The sequence below is a fragment of the Triturus cristatus genome, chromosome 9 (genome assembly GCF_964204655.1).
Source record: "Triturus cristatus chromosome 9, aTriCri1.1, whole genome shotgun sequence".
NCBI lineage: Eukaryota > Metazoa > Chordata > Amphibia > Caudata > Salamandridae > Triturus > Triturus cristatus.
In genome coordinates, this window is record NC_140592.1 from 738,026,735 (window position 1) to 738,041,302 (window position 14,568).

The following is a 14,568-nucleotide window of genomic DNA, read 5'->3' on the forward strand; positions in this document are numbered from 1 at the left end:
GTGATGTCATTTGAGATGTCATCAGTGATGTCATGAGTGATGTCACTGACCATGTCATGAGTGATGTAATATCTGACGTCATCAGCAGTGCATTGCGGGCGCGCGAGTTATAGTTAGCTGAACTAACTATAACGGGGGAATTTCATTGGTTTTTTACGAGTAAAATGTCCAGCTAACTATAACATGTGTGAAACCTATGGTTTTTTCACTGAATTTCTAAGGTTTTTTAAATGCTAATTCCTAACTATAACGTGTGTGAAACCTATGGTTTTTTCACTGAATTTCTAAGGTTTTTTAAATGCTAATTCCTAACTATAACGTGTGTGAAACCCATGGTTTTTTCAGTGAATATATATATGCATACATATTTATATATGTATTTATGTTTATATATAACTGACTGTGTACAGTTTTGGAATTACTGCTATCTACTCTGATTCAAGCATGTGAATCTATGAAAGACACCCCGATACTGGAGAAGAACAAAAGTTACTTACCTGTAAACTGTGGTTCTCCAGTATTGGTGTCTTTCATAGATTCACATGCGACCCGCCCACCTCCCCTCAGAGGCTCTCCTCTTTAATTGACTTTATATCACTCTCGTGCTAGAAAATCTGAGGTTCTGAGCCTCTGGGGAGAAGGTTCTAGGTGGTGCTGACGCCTGATTGGCTGGAGTTTGGACTATATCTAATGACGTGGACGAGCTAACAAAGTGACACATTTTTTCCTATTGATTGCTATGTTACATCACTTCCTATGGTTTTGTTTAGCTATGCTACTGTTATACTATGTATATATTTATATATATACATATATTGCTATTTTATGTACCGTGGGACTCCCACTTCGACGACGGGAAATGATTCAAGTATGTGAATCAATGACAGACAACAATACTGGAGAACCACAGTTTACAGGTAAGTAACTTTTGTTCTTTTGTCCCAGCTGGTAAAGCCCTAAAGCTCCCCCACTTCTGGCTAGATATTACTATCCCATAGTGTCAGCCATGGGTTTCTACCATTACTTTTGTTTGTGTCAGGAGTTTCCTTCTGGACTTCGATCTATAAAGGGTGTTTGGGTATATCCTCGCACTCCCAAGGCCATACGGCCTGCCTGCAGTGATGACTCCTCCTGGGGAGCTAATGCCCATTCCTTGATGACAATAAGTAGAGGGGCCAAATAATATTTACACTCTTAACCACATATAACGACCATGGGACTGCAGATCGGTATTTAAAAATACACGTCCTGAAAGTCCAAGAGCATCCAGTTGCCCTGGTCCAGAGCAGACAGGATCAGGACCACTGGAAGCATTTTGAATTTGTCCTTCCGCAGGAAGGCATTCAGAGGTTGAATGTCCAGGATAAGCCTGCGATCCTGTCCATTTTTGGGGGGAAATAATAGTGAGAGTAACAACCCCCACCTCTTTCCAAGTCCTGCTCTCAGTGGCATTGTTGGTCAGCAACAGGTGCACCTCCTCTAGCAGGATGAGCAGATGCTCCTCAAAAATTCATTCTGGTGTTGGAGGGATAGTAGGTGGGGAGGAGAGAAAAGGTAGGGCATAGCTGTTTTGAACAATCTGTGTGATCCATCTGTCAGACATGATCGATTGCCAACCTGGGAAGAAATGTTGAATCCTCTCCCTCACTGTCTGGGCATGATATAGCAGATATAGACATCAACAAGACACTTGATGCAACATCAGTCTGGAACAAGTGCCTTGTTATCTTAATTTCAAGGACAAACCAGAACAATAGCCAAAACAGTATGTGCTGAATTGTTGCATTTTTTCCTTATTTGTTTTAAAGAATGCATCTTAGAGTAGCATGTTGATGCTCATTGGTTATACCAGACTTTCCTAAGATGATGTTGGAAATACAATCTTAGATAAGACATAGTATAAAAGGACTGCCAATTGTACACTTGTCAAGAGAGGTCCTTCGCCCCAAATTATCACTGAAGATACTGCTAGAGAAGATCTTGAATGTCAGAGATGCTGCCGTATCCCACTTTCTACTAAAATGTGATATCGGGCCAGAGTACAGGTGGAGCTGATGCTGATGCCACATGTGTTTGCCTTTTGAAGGGAACACAATCTCCTTGACTACTGATAATTACAGCACTTGGCTGTAAACAGGTATGCAGTGCGCTGATTCTCCCTAAGAAAATCTCGATGTTAGTAATGCTACTCCTTGTTCTCCAGGCACAGCATGTGGAAGTAGGTTTTAGTGTGTTAGGTTTTTTAGATGACATTTTAATCATGGTAGAAATGTTCATATTATTTTTGAGTGTTCGCAACATGCATTAGGGTTGTTGTATGTGTGTTAAGCACCTGTTGAAATAAACACGCTTTTTAGTTAAAGTGCCTTTTGTCTTAGTGCTGTTTGTGTGTGTGGTATTGATGATAAAGGAATCGGTTTGTTTTCAAACACCACTATGTCCCTGGATCCCTGTTTAGGGACAGTCAATTACCCAAAAGTATTGATGCCACTTCAACAATGTACTGGGTGGGGTTATGCAGGGCTAAAAAACCTGTCTTTCATATTAAAGCGTTGGCACATTGAATTAACTTCACTCATCTCACCCGTGGGTGTAAAAACAAACATTGTAGAGTTCAGCCAAAGACTCAGTTAATGCAACACTCTGCACAGGCAATTCCGTGCATCCAGGCCTGAATGGATAACATACTTAGCCACATTCTACCCAATGTGTATCATCTGGGCCAAAGGGGTCCTACGATATTTTGGAACATCCAGCAAGATCTCGCTGATTATGTTCACAGGTTGCAGTGCCAGACTAGCGGATGAAAACATGTGCTTGCCAAAAGCATGAATCTTTACTCATCAATGTCTGCACAATAAGACTCTCTGGACTAGGGTGCTTGGTTAGAAAATCCAGATCACCGTGCTTCAGTGTATGAAGCCTTACCTAGTCACAGGTGGACAAGAAAATTATTTTGTCTATGTATCCATCAGAGTTTCTCTGAGGGCAACATTAAAGGGAAGTAGGGGCTCAGATTTTGCTGGCCCAGGCTGCAGAATTTCTGTCAAAAGATTTGTGTTGGCCTCAGGTAAGAGACGCTGTAATTCTAATACATCAGCTGTCCTCCAAAGCACTGTTGCAAATGAGGCACTCTCTTCTATTGATGGCCCATGTTGTGAGTCAAGCTCAGTATCAGGAGAATTATCAAGCCCAGTGGCATTCTGTAACCCAAGGTATGAGGCATCATCAGTATACTGACCGGAGAGCAAGCCACCATCTTCACTATCATCGCACCATGCTTTGGAACAGGATCAGAGTCAGAAACAAAAATATAATGGATCCTCTGCTCATAGTTGCAATGTGGTACAAAGACAGTGTTAGAGTAAGGCTGTTAGAGTAATTCTGAGAATCTGCCCATTTGCAAACGGGAAAAAGGCTTGATACATATGGCCCCTAGTCTCAGATCCCCTTAGGGTGTATGAGGGTGTACTTATGACACAACTTACAGTCCATCTTGTGCAAGCTTGTGACCCACATCTGCTTCTTGCATTGGTGGGATGACTTGACACCTGATGCTTTTGGTAGGGACATTTTTCCCTGGCACACTGTGAAACTGTTTTGGAAGCCATCGGAAAACTGGCAAAATCAAGAGAGGGGTTTTGAACCCGAATTGGAAGGTACTGAAGAAAAATAGTTCACATCAGTGCGCATGGAAGGGGCTTATTTGTAACCCTGGGCGTGGTTTGCAAAGTAGTGCTACGCGGAGTGCACTTTGCGAGCTACGCGTAGCTTCGCAAACTGCGTAGTGCACTTTGCAAGATGCTGTTCGCACTGCTTGCACAGTGCCGGATGCTTGTCCGCACTGTGCAATCACTGCAAACTGCATCTTGCACAGTGCAAGCGGTCATTTTCTGCCGCTCGAGTAGATTGATACTCGAGTGGCAGCTTTCTCAAGGCGGACTGTTAGTTTCTCATCGCGAGCGGTCGCGAGCATACGCGACCACTCGCAATGAGAAACCTGACCTCCCCGCGTTGAGAAGCTCGCCGGGAGGTTTATTTTCCACGCTCGCGATCGGCAATTTGATGTTGCTGATCGCTAACGAGGAAAAAGTCTCGCAGGGATGTCATTTTGCTTGCTCCCGATCACCAACTTGATGTTGAGAACCGCGAGCAAGCAAAAAATGACCGCTGCACTATGCTACGCGTGTTTGCACTTTGCTATGTGCAATTCGCGTAGTGCGAAGTAGCGCAAACTTCGCAAACTACGCGAGCGTAGCGTAGTGCTTTGCCCAGGCTTACTTATTTGCGGCTCCCCTCTATTATTTCCAGAGTGGTGCAGAGCCATAGTGAAGCTGCGCCACCTAGCGATGCGGGGGAGCACTGCTACGGAAAAAATCTCCCATCCAGTCTGGTGTCTGTGGAAATTCTAAGAAGAGGAATCATGGTAGACATAACGTCTCAATATACTGATGTGCAAGCTGCACGTGATACAACCTATGCTAATCCTGTAACAGAACTGCCAATATGTTCTCGTATAAAATTTAATAAAACACGTTGAAATTAACAAATATCCATCAGAAATTAAAATCTGAATGAAGAAATCCTAATCCGTGATTACCATTTTTTGGTCTGGCTTCACAGTGCAGATGTGTATTAACTTTTTGTTACCAGTTCTTTAAAACATACATTGGGACGTCACTCAGGGTATTATTTCTATCTCACCGCTTGCTGTTGACTGTTTAGTGTGTCATTCCACCTCCTGTGGATTGCTTGTATTGCAAAGCATGACGGCATGAGGGACTATTGTACATCCAAGTAATACAGTCACCCATCACTCCTTCAATTATTTGTCTAATATATGATTTTTATACAGAAACCAATGCATTTTTGTATTTTGTTACACCAGTGTTTTGTTTTTAAAATGTTTATCATCACCACTGTTACCAACACCACCATTATCACTACTACTGCTGCCACTACTACCATCATTATCACCACCTATCTGTGCACGCATGAAAGCCAGATTTGTGGGCTTTGCCAATGCTTGCTCTAAAAGAACACACATTTTGTGTACACTGTTTGTTTGTGCTACTTATGTAATACAAAAATGAAACAAACAAATCACGCCTGAAACATGGTCAAATCCCTCCCACTTAAAAATTGTAGACAATGTATTTTCGAAACTTCTGATAATGCAAACACAGCACAATTAGTGTGAAATTGATTTGTCCTGTGCAAATACACTTTTTCTCCATTTTCAATATCACACTAGCCTCTAAACTGGTCCAAGTCGATTCGCCTGTTTTTCGGCACCAGTGTAACATTTCTGTAATCCAGCCTTGGTGTTCAGAGAGTCTGGGCTTTCCTGCAGCCTCCAGAAACGACCCTCACACCCTGCGCCAACTTATTCCGAAGTACCCCCTCTTTTTTCAAACACTCTACAATTAGACATTGTGATTTTGTGAAACATTTTATTTTTTACAGTTTTTCTAAATTTACATATTAATTACTCTTTATTATTCGAACGTCAGACACACAAAGGCACACATAAGGCAACAGGTACATTTAATGTTATCGTGTATTCCAATGAAGCCTATGAGCACGCCCCCTTTTCCAAAGAGGCAAGACATGGAAAAGGATTATTTAAGACAGTTTCTCATGCTTTCTTTGCAGTACATTGGGCATGCCATCCTGTAAAAAACATACACACATACATTGTGCCTATGATACAAAAACTAATATTAAACCAAGTGCAAAATGATTCAAATATGTGTCGCTTTCTTACAGTTTTCAGTTATTTTCAAGCGGAAATTTGTCGGGACTCTGAGCAGAGGTGGGCTGGCTTTCCGACAGGCCAATGCCTCTAAAAGGCTGGCAGGGCTGGGGTAGAGTCACTATCATGTCAATCACTTGATTGAGCATTCAGCTCCCTTATATCCCAAACACATTTAAGGCAGGCTTGGTGTGAGGGATGCATACTGCCTGAAATTGACATTTTGCCCCAAATTTTACATTTTCAGGAGTGGCGTCGAATACAAGTGTGTAGCATTTTTTGCAGCATGTGGCACAACCAGACTAGGAAAACATGCGGTGGAGAATGTGTTCCTAAAGTACGCAATTTCCTTGCTTAACCCCAAAATGTGCTCTTAGTTACAAAAACAGAATGTTTATGCTCGTTGTTGGTTGACTTTTTGTGATCCTGCACTACAGCCAAATATTATTTGAAAGGGCTTTATGTGTGGGGGACGTGAGATTATTCAGAGTTTTGTGGACTGGCAGCTTTAGGGCACTTCACTAATACTGCCTTTATTATTTAGGTCTAGGCTTTGGCAGCGCATCTGTGAAACTGACGCATCGCTTACATTATGTATGGAGTAGGCTTTGGATCCTACCCTTTCAACCACTGGTGTTTTTTCAATCACCTTTGGCTTGAGACGTCGTCATTCCCTTCTTGGCACAGCCCAGTGAAGTATATCACTCTCTCACCTAATGCTATAAGCTGTTTGGGTGTATCCTTCCATTTCAACTTCAGTTCTTGCACTGACGTGCATGAGGGACTACTTTACAGCTATATCTCTCTCTCTGTCCAGTCCTGCTAGCTCCCTACATATATTGCTGAAATGTGCTAACGCTAGAGCATTACCATATTAAACCCATACCGATTGCCTTTGTCAGTGCTTGTTTTTCTTGCAGCTAAAATTCTGTGAAGAAGCGCCAGTTCATATTTCTCAGTGCTTCTCATGAAATAAGTCAGTTCAGGGGGTTTGAAGAACCTCGACTCCTCGAACCCCTATAATGGAGGAAGAAGAACAACCATTTGACTTGGATAAATTTGACTAGGCCCAAATCTGAGCAAGTCTAAATTTTAAAAGCCCAAATTTAGCTAGGCCGAAACCTGACAAGGTACAAATCGTCCTATGCTTGAATCTGATAATACCCTGCATCTAAATAAGATTCGATGGAAGCAGCCTTTGATCAGTGTAGGGTTTACTTAATCTGGCTAGATTTATCAGACCCAAATCTGATCGGAAAAGAATCTGACTAGCCCAGTACATTGGCCCAGTGATTAATGTAGCTAAGCCCACCAGGCCCAAACGTGAGAGGCCGGTACCTGATGATGTCCCTGAATCCAAACAGGGACGATTCTGTTCAGGGATTTCTTAATCTGCATCAGCACGTGCCTAGATCGGAATCAGACTAGCCCTAGTAGCCCCAACAGGCTTGTCAGGAGTTAGTGTGAGGCCTGGGGCTAAAACCTAATTTAAGGCCCTCTGGATTTTAATTCCAATTGGCCAGGTGTTTTTCAGTATTAAAATATGTACTTCAGGGAAAGCAAAAACAAAATGCCTGTTACCATTTACATGCAGCTGAAGGAGTGGGACCCCCCCCCCATGCCCGCCTTGTAATGGCATAGCCCAAAGCCTTTAAATTATCTCTTGATGCATTCTATTCAGTCTTAAAGAATCGTGTCATTTCTCTAACTGTGTGTGTGCATATATGTATGTATATATGTTGTATACATACGTGTGTGTGTACACACACACACATGGATTTTCTCCTTATCACTTTGTATATCGGGTGGTAGAAATCAGATGTACCCTTTCATCAACCTTGACAGACCAAAAGAGGGCGCAATCTGCATATTAAGCGGGCACACAGGTCCCCTATGCTGCAGGCGCATTGCTTCCCTGAGCTATATTTTATCAGCTTTGATGTGCTTTTAGGAAGACTACAGATAGAAGGCTCCTGCGTGTCTGCTTGAAATCTGATTTTTGATGCGTCAGTAGCAGACATTCTGCCAGACGGCCCAGACATAAATCTATTTTCTTTCCACAGCTCTTGCAGGAGCAGGATCCAAAGATGGAACTCAGGCAGCCTAAAAGCTCGTGAAGCTTTTCGAACAGAGAAATCTAATCTCTCTCCCTTCGGGCAACAAGAGTGCATTTTCTTTATAGAATTATGTATATTGCTTGGATTAAAATGTTCGCCTGAAAAAAATCATATGTGCAGGTCAAATGGAATCTGTGTGCTGGCTGGGTGCATGTTAATTGGGGGTGAGCCCTTCTTCAGGACAAGTGGCAAGGTCTGTGCACATTTTCAGACCAAGAAAGAGCCATTTTCCCTTTGTTTAAAGCATTTTTCAGTGTGAGACCCACATAGACCCATTACACACGGAAGTCAGTTTCCTCATTGACCGGCGGTGACTCTGTCTCAACCCCAATGGCTTCAAAAAGCTCACCTTAGCAGGAAACATAAGATGCTATCTTTTCCAGCAAGGTCCCTTAACTGCCCATTCCATTGTCTCTCCATAGCCTGCCTTACGCACTGGGGGGCAGATTTACAAGCCCCATGCGACACATTTACGCCGCCGTTGCATCACTTGTGTGACGCAGCGGCGGCGTAAATCATGCGCCATGTTGTGCCGTATTTACAACGCGACGCATCTAGGGAGATGCGTCACGTTGTAAACCCCTGCGCCACATGAAACCTGCGTCAGGTTTCATGTGGGTATTCCAGCGCAGGGTGGGCGTTCCCTCGTAGGTACGCCTCGTAAAAGTGACGCAGTGAAATCTACAAGATTTCACTGAGTCACTTTTACGGCCATGCTGAGTCAAAACCCTGCGCCTGCTTGCAGCAAGCGCAAGGATTGACGCAGCATGGTAGTCCTAGGGCACCCCCGAGCCTTGCCGGAGCCGCGTCGCGCTTGCAAAATGACTCCAGCAATGTGCCGCATTTCCGCCGGGGGATGCGACACGCATCTGCCCATCCATGCGCCACGGCACGCCGCATAGTAAATGCGGGGCATCAGTGGTGGCGCACGGGTGGTTTTGCGGGTCGCAAGTGTTCTGGCGCATCCCTGCTGATTTGCAGAGATGCGCCAGACCTTGTAAATCTGCCCCTGGGTGTTTGACAGTACAGTAGTATGCCTGGAAACCTGAGACTGGCACAGCTTTCCAAGTCTACTACTGCCAATGTTTGTGAATTCCAAACAGCAGTGCATTTTCATCCATTTAAGGAGTAGTTCTATGGGGGCAGACTTGCTACACCCCCAAACCCCAGCCTACCCCGAAGCTACGCCCCTAAGTCAATCATGCAGGGAGTGCAGCTAAAAGTAAACAGGTCCTAATCTCCATAGCCCTGTAACCCACACCCAACTTGTAGTGGGAGAGGAAAGTAAATTCAAGGGGTGACCCTACAGTTATCCAGAATGAACGCCACCTCGGTCTCAGTCATGAATTCTAAAGGAGACCGCCATGAGTATGGCCAGCGAAGGAACAGCAAACACACAAAAAGTGATCAGAAGTTGTTTGTAAAGAGTAAAAACCACTGGCAGTCGCTCTCGGTCGCAATCCAAACCTTTGTTTTTTGCTCACTGTGCTCTACTGAGGCAGATTCACCATATGTGAATCAGTACTGACACCCCGCTCCTCAGGACCACAGTCTATTCTGAACTGCTAAGCAAGGTTTCCTTCCTCCCATCACCTCCAGAAGAGAACACAAGAACATCCAGACAGGTATGAGCTTATTACACCTCATCAGTGAGGTATAGCTTAGATCTTAAGGCACAGCCAGCAGGGGACCCAGGCCTGGCACACTCTTGGCCACTTAGGGCGCTACATAAACGCTCAAAGGAACAGACAAGCCCAGCTCAAACTTGCCCTCACACTGCTGGCGGGCCTCTTTGCCAATTGCAAGGGCAATAGATCTGGCCTTGGAATGACTGCAATTGTTTAAATTAATTTAGCAAATATATGCAATATGCCAAAAAATTATGCAAAAATAAAGACATTTAATATGAAACCACGCCCTAGCAACCCAAACTACCCAAACCTGGCTCAAAATCCACTTCTTGTCTGACAGCTCTGATCGTGTGGCTAGACAAAAGGCAGTCACTCAAACCGCAACTTAAATACCCACTTAAATACCCTTAATATTATTATTTGAAATAAATAAAAGCGTTATAACGAACCGTGACACAGGCCTTTTGCATACAGACGAAAACCAACTAGTGTGGGAAAAATAGCATCATCCAGTTCATTTAAAATCCCACTGGCCCACTGTCTGGGTCTCTGGATGGAATCAATAATTCAGGACAAGGCTCCCCCGTGGAGCTCACCTCATTTCATTATGTGGTCTTCCGCTTGTCCAGCATGAACGATTACCATTTAATGTGTGACCCAGAGCATGCGGTAAGGCAAGGAGTCGCAAGTGGCGTGGCCGCTGGGACCAGTCTTTTGGCATTGAGATAGGTTTGTGATGGTCTGGTCATGTAAAAGGCTGCGAAAGTTAAGGCTTTGTGGTAAGACGCCAAACTCTAAAATACTAAGACAAGCAAACTGGGGGACATTGTTGCAGTTGCCAGCATACAGAAAGAGGGTCTAGCACTCCACTGGAAGAGCACGGTTTGGTGGACAAGCAAGGCCTCAGGGCAGTGGGTGGTTGTCGCTTGGAGGACACTGGGAAGTGAAATTTACTATTCTAACTCCAGTACTAAAATATTTTGAGGAAAGATGTAAATTCCCAAAGTATTTTTAGGGGAGAGGGTGTGGCTAAAGGGCTAGGGCAGCCGACTTTGAAGCTGGGGAACCAGGCTCGCGTCTCGGCAGTGACGCTCAAGCATCCTGTGATTCTGGCCAAATCACTAAATTTCCCCATGCCTAAAAAATTGAATGTGTCCGTCTGTAATGCAACTGGTGCTGATGTAAAGTGCTCTGATACCTTTGGGTCGAGTTTGCGCTAGATAAAACTGCAACAAAAAAAAGAAGGGCTTGGAGGCACTGCTGAAGGCAAAACACTAGGAATACCACAATCAACACTATCTGCAGCGGCTGACACACCTGAGGGTGTTGTAGTGATCACAGAAGCCACACAAATACCTGTACACAATATTCTCTCAGATGAGTTCTGCCTTTCGCAAGTCTGGTGAGCTACAACTGGGGAGAACGAAGCTACTGTCAGTTTGTACAAAAATCATGCAAGCTGGCAGCTTCTCTATTCTATAGGCAAGTCTGAGTTTGACATACAAGCAACTGATCTGTGCAATAGGTGTGCAAGCAAGCAGCCTCTGCAATAAGCGTGCAAGTGACCAACTTCTGCAACAAGTGCAAACCTGGTCAGCGAGTACGCAAATAAGCAACCCCCGCAATGAGAGTACATGCATTCAACCTCAATGGGATGTCAGTGAGCTGGGTGTGAAAGCCAGCAAGATGAACAATAACTGTGAAAGTCACAGAGCACAATAGTTACTCCTGTAATGTGTGTGAAAGCCAGGCAGTTCTACAATGACTGTGTAATCCATAACCTCTAAGATGAGTGTACCAACCAGGTACATGTGTAGGTGCATATCAGCTTGTGACATCTGCAAGGAGTGTGCAAATCCATGACCTCTTCTGGGAAGTGTAAAAGTCAGCAACCTCTGCAGTGAGTTTGCAAACTAGAGCCCTTCTGAATGGTTGTGCAAGTCAGACGCATCTGCAAAGACACTACATGTCTGTGAACTGAGTGTGTGTGTGTGTGTCTGCCAGAATTCTGGACAATACATTCACAAATATCAGAGCATGCAAGTTACTTCTGCGATGAGTTGGGAAAGTTAGCAATTTTCAAGTGTGGAAACCAGGGGGAATTTGTACAAGAAACTGGCGGAGCGCTGTGTTATGCCAAAATTGGTAACGCCACGCTCAGTTTAAAAACACAGGGATGTGCCGTATTCACAAGAATGCAGCGCACCCCTGCGTTACCCCTAGCACTGGAGCTAAAAAAAAGCTGCCAGCACCAGCGCAGGCACCCTAGAAGCATGGTGAAAGGGTGCCTGCGCTGCAGGGAGCGATTGTTTATGTGCAGGAAGGGACAGCTTCCTGCACATAAACAATAAATAATGGCGATTTTATCTATCGTTGTGTGCTACAGAATGCAGCACACATGGAAAGAGCAAAATACGAGGAGAAACAAAACATTTCTTCTTGTTTCGCCTGCTTAAGACCAGGAATTCCCTGGCAGTATTTTTGGAGCTGCCCCATACCTTATAAATAGGAGGCAGCATCAAAAGTAACGGGTGTTACGGGGATACGGCAACTGCAACACCCATTGTACGCCCCTTTCATGCTAAATACTGCATGAATAGGGGCTTTATTTACAAGGCGGCGCTAAGCCACGTTAAGTGGCTTACCGCCACCTGGTAAATAAGGCGATGGAGTTAACGCCACCAGAACGTCGGATAAAGTGAAGTTCTGGTGGCGTTAACTCCTTGTAAATATGCCTCCAGATCTGAACGAGTGAGCAGATCAGGAACATTTACACTGAGGGGCAGATTTACAATGAAAGTGACTCAGTGCATTCCGCTGCACTGAGTCACTTTCAAAGCACAGGGATGTGACATATTTACAACAATATGTTGCATCTCTGTGCTTCCCACTGCGCTGGCGCACAAACTGCAGCCATGCACCATGGTGCAAGGATGCCTGCTTTGTGGGGAGATTGTTTTTGTACAGGAAGGTGCACCTACCTGCACAAAAACAATCACTACAGGCATTTTCCTCTTCCAATGCGTGCTGTAGAATGAAAACATTTCTCCTCGTTGCCCCTCCCTGCGCCTCATAAATCTGGAAATGTGTCTCGTTCCATGGGTGTTGTGTGGGAACACCCATGGAACGCCCCTTTCACGCAAAGTGCTGCGTGTAAAGGGGGAGTATTTACAAGGACAGGAAAAGCCACGCAAGGTGGCTTTTCCTGTCCTTGTAAATATGGAGCAGAAAAATACGACACTAGTACGTCACAAAAAATTGACATACTGGTGGCACAGGGGGCTTGTAAATCTGCCCCTAAGTGCCCAAGACAGAAAGTTCTGTGAGTGGAAGCCAACAATGTCAACAGGAAGTGTTTAAGCAAGTGACTTCTGTAATATGTCTGCAAACCAGGAATCCCTCGGATAAGTACAAACTATAGACTGCTAAACAATGGACCATGATGTGTGTGCAAAGTATTTACTTCCGTAACAAGTGTGAAAATAAATAATATCTGCGACAAGAAATCAAATCAGCTACATCTGCGATGAATGTGAAAGCCATGGGCTTTGGCAAGAATATGCGAGGTAGTAACCTCTTTACAAGAGTGTGCAATCTTGTGCCTCTCCAATGAGTGAGCATGCCAGAAACATTTGAATTGAGGTTGTAAGGCAGCAAGCTGTGCAAAGACTTCTAAGCAAGGTATTTCTAGGATGTGAATGCAAACCAGAAAACTTAGTAATGAATGTTCAGCACTTCACCGCCTTGAGATGTGCAAGCCAAGCACTTTGGTTTAATGCCGAGAGATGTTCGAAGACATATCACATCATTATTGTCCACCAGCTGTGAATCAATAGAGCTACGTCAAAAAAACTGCAAGTCAGCAACTTCTGAAATGAGTGTAAAAGCCCTAAATATGTAGTGAAAATATAAATCAGAAACAGCTGCTATGAGCGTTGAAGACATGGGGCAAGGGGTTGTCTCCTTGCCTCATAAGGCTGGGGCACCATGTTTCAAATCTGGCCAATTATGGAGCAAATATGTCCATTCTGGTACTTATAACTTTGGTTTGTTTACATAAAACCAGTTGAGCTAGCAAACCCTAAAACAATGGTTTGTAAAAGAAGATCCCAGGACTGCAAACATGGCATCCAGCTGACATGGATGAAGGAATCAACCTCACGTAGGGTTGTGCAATGAGGGTGCATGCCAGGAATATCGTCACTTTGCGTGCAAAATATAGATCGTAGTAAATAAATGTGCATGCCAGTCACAGTATTAACAAGTGTGCAAGCCATGGAGCTGTGCAATAAAAGTGCATGTCAGCGACCTAAGCAATGGGCTTGCAAGCTACAGAAAGTACTTAACTTTCAAGTAGAAACACTCAAGGTTCACAGTTACTGGTGCCAGAACATCACGGCCAGAGAAACCTTGACGACAACCCCAGTGCCTTATTAGGGGTCTGCTCAAGGGGGTATTCAATCAAACTGTAGACTGTAGAGTATCGTGCTACCAGAATATTGTGGCAAAAATATTAAAGAACAAAATATCAGGAAGGTAAATCAATATAGGTAAGTAGAGGTGCACCTTGATAATTGATAGATGGCATTTGCTTCGACTATTTGTTTTGTTGGTGAAACTTTGCCTGATTAAAAGCACTCTTTGAATTCGAGCAACGTGGAGTGGTCCGTACATGTTTTGCCACAATCTGTGAGGAGCCAGGACTGTGTTCGATAATATATATATATATATATATATATATATATATATATATATATATATATATATATATATATATATATATATATATATATAAAACAAGGAGTCACAGGTCTGGAGTGTGCGTTTTCACTAGACTCGTTGTTTTATGGATTTACCGGTGTGTTCTGCCGTGGTACGCACCACCTCTCATGGGTCCTAGGTTTCGGAAGGAGCAATTTCGTTGGAGAATATATATATATATATATATATATATATATATATTTTTTTTTTTTTCTTTTACTCAAGGTATGTAATGTGGAGTTAAGACTAGTAAGTAAATCTATACTTACCTACATGGAGTTACCTACTTGGTATTTTGGTCCTC